Source organism: Galeopterus variegatus, unplaced genomic scaffold (genome assembly GCF_000696425.1).
Source record: "Galeopterus variegatus unplaced genomic scaffold, G_variegatus-3.0.2 Scaffold5011, whole genome shotgun sequence".
In the NCBI taxonomy this organism is placed as follows: domain Eukaryota; kingdom Metazoa; phylum Chordata; class Mammalia; order Dermoptera; family Cynocephalidae; genus Galeopterus; species Galeopterus variegatus.
In genome coordinates this window covers 112,936-120,704 of record NW_007731122.1, presented here as the reverse complement: position 1 = coordinate 120,704, position 7,769 = coordinate 112,936, and positions in this window count along the sequence as shown.

The window sequence follows — 7,769 nt, the reverse complement described above, 5'->3', positions numbered from 1 at the left end:
GATTAGAAGTGAGACCAGAAGGGCTTATAGATAGCAGGAAAATCCACATCTCCACGCTCTACAATAATTGACTTATGTTTATGATAATGGTAAATCTATACCAGTTCAATACAGCACTCCTTTAGTATAAGTAATAATCTTTCTGTAGTACTTCTATATTCTGCAAATACCTGTTCCTTCAGACTCTGGATAGATTGTTTGAACCCATGATTATTCAGTAAAAGTTTCATGACATCTTCCAACAGCAGTCAGGACACAGTTGATAGTGCTTTGTTTCATTATGATATTCCATATTTATCCTGGTAAGTAAGGAGTATTTGCCATGGGCTACATACTGGTCTAAGTACTTTTTATATATTTATTCCTCAAAAAATACTATTAGCTAGCTTAAAATCCCCACTCTGGAGAGTGAACTGAGGCATAGAGAACAAGTAACTTGCTCAAGATCACAGAGCAAGTAAGTGACAAAGCAGAGATTTGAGTGCAAGGAGTATGATCTCCAGTCTTAAGTCCCTCACCACATCATCTCTCTGATAGGTAGAGAAATTTATAAATAATGGTTGTGTAGATGTGCTGTTGTCCTCACTCTTACTGTATATTCTTTACTAGAATGCTAGTAACATTAAAAGATTAGCCACAGTCTCTCTCTCACTCTCGCACACACACACGTGAATAACAATATCTCTTCTGACTTTAAATGACAAAAATAAAAAATAATTTAAATGATCAACTTGGATATATATAAACACAATCTAATGAAAGTTTCACATCTTAATATTAGCCCTGTCAATAAGTCAAGGTTTCCAGAACTCACTCACTCAAACACAAAGCTTTGTACCAGGACGACTATCGTAGTAAAGAAGCAAACAGCATTTGCTAAGTGACGCTTAGCAAAGTTCATCCTGTATTTTCCTCTGGCATGCTGATTCAATGATTTTTACTTTGCTTCTAAACATAATGTGTACATTCTTTCTTTTGTTTAGCATATTCATTATTCATGTTTCCAATATCGAGCCCTTGAGGACAATTAATGACTGAGAATACTTCTTCCTGTTCTGTTCATTTATTCATTCTAATTATACTTAAAGGTAGCATTACATGTTCTTTTTTGAAACTTCAGAGGAGAGGGACTAATGGAGCAATCAGACAAAGGATACAAGCAGGTGGAAATGAAAGATCGCCTGTCATTAATTTATGACTGTGTGAACTTATTTGTGTTCGTTTTCAAGGAGAATTTGCACTGTCTTTCATCTTGTACAAAGCAGACATTAAGTGCATGAGAGGAAAAAGACTGACAAAATGTGGTAATTAAACTGGCCGAGCTATGTTATCATCATCCCAAAGCCAGCTAATAGGATCCTAATACAAAAGGACCTGGCTGAGTGAAGACAAAAAAATAAAACTCCTGCAGCTAATAACTTAAAAGATTTAAAAAGTTTCATTCAGTTATGTAATCTCCTTGAAACTTTAAATTAGAGAGAGAATCACAGTTGGATATAGGCATAGAGATTCCTGGAATATTCAAGCAGAGACTAAGAAAACATTAAAAGTTTATGTATGACTTTCATGCTTCCCCTTTCTAGTTATCTTTTAGTTTTTCAGGATACAGACTGTCTTACAGAACTTGAGAAATGATTTGTTCCAGAATTCTTTTTGCTCCTCAGAGAAAATGTCATGAGTTTAAGTTCAATGAAACTGATTAGCAAAATTGGTCATGCTAGTGAATAGTGAATTCAATCAAAATGGTCAAGCCATGTGTGAGACATTGCTTAAGAGCTGTGTGAGTTTTGACTATCCCAAGTGGAATGCCACATCACTAGTCACACTCCTCAATTTTATTCCTGTTGTAGCTAAAATTATAAATTATCTATGCTTAGTCTCATGGTCTTCACACAGAAACTATGGGCAAAAGAAATACAATCTATCAAGTCTATCCTTGACATCAGTGGTGTATGTGTCAACAAAGCAGCCAACATGCAGTTAGATGTGTATCAGATGCTAATGTTTTTAATTGTAAGTTCCGATGGATTTTTTGCAATAAGCTGAGAGAAATGACTATTTTTAGATCTAATTTTGAAAACTTTTACTTGGAACTTATCAAAATATATAATGCATTTATTACAATGTATTTAGATTTGTTTCTTTAATTCTCCTCTGCTCTTACACTGTTACTGGATCAGATAAGCCAGGTCCTTGGGACTCAGAGTCATAGAAATGAACACCAAACCCAGTATATGGCTGAATGAACACGATTTATTAAGGAATAGCTCCTGTACGAGGGAGCCAACATGAAAGGGAAGTGTTGCTTCATTTAGTGTGATGGGTTTTTAAAGGCAAAAGAGCAGGGTAAGGGGCTTGGGAAAGAAGACGAGGTCTCTGGTCTCATGACTGGCGTCTTTGACAGTCGGTCACAAGGCCTTCTATTTTCATCCTCAGCAGGTGTGGGCTGATGGCTATCCTCCTATGCTGAGGTCTCATTGTTGTCCTGAGGCCTGTAAAAGAATGCTTACACAAAGGGACTGAGCAACCTTGGGTAATGACATGTTTGTGAGAAGGGCATACCTTTAACCTCTGCCCTCCCTTGTGTTTCCTGGAACTGGACGTGGTCTTTTGCCCTTGGGGTCTCTGCTGCATTTCCAACACGTAGACTACTGCTGGGATCTTCATGCAGACAACAAAATGGAGTCTCGCCTGTCAGCCCTGTCCTTACTCCTGCCTCAATACTATGTTTTAAATATGCCCTTTTCCCACCTTTGGTATTCCAAAACTTTATTATTCTCAGCTTAAATAGATCTCATATTCAGCTGGCAAAGAAAATATATAAGTTATTTAATTAAGGAATGTTGGAAAATTGTTGTGTAATTGGTAAGTCTTTGAACGTAAATGTTGTTTTGATATATCTTGGCTCTAAAATCAGTATTTAGAATGCTATGTTAAAACTATAAGTTTTTGGAAGACTTTATTTAAAACTTTAAAAAAATAAAAAATAGATTAATGTTTTCTTGTTTATCTACATAATTAGGGCTACTTTATATGTGTTTATTATCAGGTTTAGGTACATCATTGCTATCAGACTCTCTGTTTCTGTTAAAGAGATAATAAGACTGCATTTATAACTTCACCTCGCTATGTTAACAGAAGACAGAATTTCATAGTTTCGAAAGATTAAAGCCATGAAGGGATTTTTCTTATAATCCCCAGCACCTATTTAGACTCTGTGGCTGGAATCAGCCACAATGACATTGTCCCACCTTCCGAGTTCTCATTGGCTGTCCTCTCCCTTTGAACCATTCCAGAATGCACTCAGTACTTTCTTATACCCCTCTTCCAAACTCATCAAACTTCATAAGGCTTTAATAAGAAATATTTTACAAAGATTTAGTGGAGAAGAAAACTCACATTGTTAATACATACCAGAAACTTAATAAATTTCTTCAGTAGATATATATGTTCTTCTCTTCACGGTTTCTCAAACCTGCTGACCACCCAATTTCTCCACTTTTTTATGGAGACTCTATAAATCTCCTTTACTGCCCTAAGCAGTTTTGCCTAGCTGCTCCTTTCAGCAAAATACAATCCCTGTAATGAATGGAGTGGTGAATGCTTGTAGCTCCCCAAGCAATCTCATTCTGAAGGGTCTCAAAGCTGCCCAAATAACTTATATAAATAGTAACTCAATAAATTACACTCATTATATTAACTAATCATGGGGTAATAGGAGCTCAGATGAATAAGCAATTAAATCTACTCTTGGTAATAAAGATTTCATAAAAAACTAGTGATTTATGATCTAGATCTTAGGATATATAGAGATCTTCCACAGAGACAAGATTGGAGGTGCATTTCAGTTAAAAGAGGTGGGAATGAGTAGAGCATTAAGGATGAAAAGTGCACACCTTGGAGGAACTTGTGGTTTAGTGTAGTTAAATTATGACTACTGAGGGTGTTAAAGTACATTGAAATGGAGACCAGGCCTGAAGAATCCCTGAGCAGATAAAGCAAATTAGGCCTCATAAGTGACCTTAACCTCGCTAAATTTGCAAACAAGCAAAACTTAACTTGGGCTATTTCTTGTAAATGCCAAGAGTAGAGAAAAATGAAACTTTAGGTTAACTAATCAGAAGCCACCAATTAACTTAAATAAATAGAGACTTTCCACTATGATAGAACAAATAAGGCAATTGTATAACTGTAACCAATCAAATATTTTCTTTGCTTTACTTCTGTGTTCATGCTATAAATGTCTTCCCTTTGCAATCCCTCAACAGAACCCCCGAAGAACTTCCATTTTGAAGCTGCCTTTTTCAGGAATCAAGGCTAACTAATCAGAAGCCACCAATTAACTTAAATAAATAGAGACTTTCCACTATGATAGACCAAATAAGGCAATTGTATAACTGTAACCAATCAAATATTTTCTTTGCTTTACTTCTGTGTTCATGCTATAAATGTCTTCCCCTTGCAATCCCTCAACAGAACCCCCGAAGAACTTCCATTTTGAAGCTGCCTTTTTCAGGAATCACAATTTGTGCAAATAAACTCTGTAAAATTTATTGTGCTTTATTGTTAAAGTTTAGCTTTAACAAGAGCAGGAGGATGGCTAAACATGGGGATGAAGTAGTTGGTGTGAAAGGTCTTAAAAGTCATGCTGTGGAGTTCAGGTATTTCCTTTAGGTAATGGTGAGCCATAGGAAAGTAATTTCCAGCTTAATAGCTAGCTGGCTAGTTAGATAAGTAAAATAAATACCAATTAGTAAATTTATTCTTAATAATTATTGGTAGTACTTATTTTATATTTGCTTATTTTATACAACTATATCCTCATTTTTATAAAATTATTTCATGCTTGCAGACATGTTGTGAAAATAAGTGGGTTATGACTATTTTTCATTTTCTGTCTTTATCATCCTTCCTTTTGCTTAAACATGTTTCTTTCATGTAATAATAATAATAATAGTCATTATACCATAATTACTACTCTCCACTTACTGAGATCAATACAGTATGAATAACAGCATCCAAAACCAAATATTTTCAAGTAGCTTTTAGAATTTAGAATGTTTTTATTATTTCCTGCATTTACTCATTTAATTATTCGAAAAGTATTAGTGAAGAATTACTGCATTACTGACCCTGTGGTTATCATAGAAATGGATAGTTTTTGTAGTATAAAAGGCTATACATATATTACAGAGTTTACTCAGAATAATTTTTAAGTATTTTTAATTAAAAGTGATGGTAATTTCTACACAACTTAAAAGTGAATTTTAAATATATCTTTAAGATATTGGAAATATAAGAGTAGCAAGATCAGTTGTCCTTCCATTACTTTCTTCTTAAAATGTGACTCGAATTCTATGCTTTTGTCTTATGTGCATCCATTATTTTTCTGATCCATTGTTTTAATGCAATAATCAATGCCTATAAAACCATTATTATTTAGGTGTTTATTCATATAGAATCTTAATAATTGGTAATAGTTATTGAGTGTTTTCAGTGTAGACTCCAGTAATTATTTGCATAAAGTATCTCAATTAATTCTTGAAACAACTGTTAATAGTATTATTTTAAATCCCATTTTATAGGCAAGAATACCTAGAAACTGAGGAACTTGCCTAAGCTCCCACTGCTAATAATTGGAGCAATATAGAGCTAGAACCAGCATCTGAGCTACTGTACTTTTCTGTTAAATAAAAAAAATGCTAGTTTACTAAAGATAAATTTAGCACACTTTTAATCTTTTTTATGTTATTAAAGATTGTGAATAAACACAATTTGATTTGTTGTCACCTATCATGCTATAAAACTAAGAAATAAATAGAGCGTTTTCTCTGTTCTTTTAAACTTTTAAAATATTTTTTCTGCCATAGTGAGAAAAGGCCTTAAGCAAATGTTTGTCATTTGATTTGTTGTCACCTATCATGCTATAAAACTAAGAAATAAATAGAGCGTTTTCTCTGTTCATTTAAACTTTTAAAATATTTTTTCTGCCATAGTGAGAAAAGGCCTTAAGCAAATGTTTGTCATCTTTATAGTTCATCCTCAAGGTTGTGCATTTTTTACCCTTGAGGATTTGCTAGAATGGCTTGTACAGCCACATCAACGTCAAGTCACATCTGCCTCCCATCACGAAGCTTATGTTATTCTCAAGAATCCAGCAGCAAAGGTTGAATGCATTTAGTAGACTGAACAGGTGCCCACAGGTACCACTAGTTATTTAGCATAACTAGATTCAGCCTTATTCAAACCCGTGAACAAAAAGGTCATCCAACTGAAAATGTCTTCCATCTGTTTCAAATTATTCTCCTATCCTGCATTGTGCTTTGCTTTTTATACATACGGTCCATGATTAAAAAAATAAAACAATTCATTGGCAACTTGAGGTAAAATGCTTTTGCTGTAAAGTGTTTGATAGCATGACATTGACGGTTATTTTAAAATTTATATATTACAGGATCCTTGAGAAATTTAACTACAAATATTCTTCAGAATATTTCCTATTATTAGTGTTTCCTATCATCATCATAATAAAAATACTAAAATATTTAAAATTGTCTTCAAGGTCAGAGCAAAGCTGATATATTTTGTCTAGAGGTCTGTGGTTTTAATCTGTGTAATATTTATTTGTTGATTAACTCATTCATAATTCTCAATTATTTATTCTACACCTGAAATAGTTAATGAAATATAATGATTTAGTAATGCACAAATAGACTTGATTTCTTTAGAGAGAGGCAACAAATATTAACATGACAGTTATATAATTAATATGATTATTACAATTATGACATGTTTCGAAAGAGAAGTACGAGTAATTGTACTAAGTGCTTATATAATTGAATACTTGTACAATGAAACTGGGTTAGCACAATTATATCAATAAGTTTGAATACAGGTTAAGAATGCCTACCAGAAAATAATTGAGAGACCTAGTGAGTTCATTGAGTATAATTCTCATTTATGCCAAGAAGCAAATAAGACTATTCATAACCTCTGGTAGCTTATGGTCTGAGGGTGGAGCTTGCTAAGTGTTGTGGTGGGGAGGCAGAGGAGACCTAGAGACATAAAGAGGTGCACTCACACATGGAGAGAGCTGGGGAAGGTAACCTAACTTTGAATCTAAAATCCAAGGAAACCTGGAGTTCCCAGATATATATTTATGTCATCTTAGTACTGTGAAGAACTTACTAAGCAAACCATAACATGATGATACGTACAATTTTAAAACCTTTAAATAATAAAAACCACAATAAACAAAGGGGGGGAAACCCTTGAAAAAACAATTGTAACATACCAAAAGTTAAAAATATACGTATTATTTTGACACAGGAATTTTAATGTTAGAAATTTATCCAAAGGGAAGTGATTGTACAATTGGATAAAGATTCAGTTATATTTAGTTTTCTTATATCGAATTGGTAAATAAAATTTGAGTATACAGGAAATACTCTGAAACTGTTAAAATTATTATGAACATACGTGTTTAGCACATATAAGTGGACAATTAAATTCTAAAATTAGCAACGGAGCCAGCTGCTGACACCCAGGAGGTGGTGAGACGGTGGCTGCGGTATAGCACCAGGTGAGCAACGGAGCATGCCAAACCTATAGTGGTTAAGAAAGTTCTTGAGGAGGTAGACCAATGCAGCAAAATACCACCAAACTCCAGTCTCTGGAAGAGAAACCTCAAAGCAATTAATCAGAGACACATAGAGAGCATATGCTAAATCTCAGAGAAGAAAAGGCTTTATATATTGAAAAATGAGCAA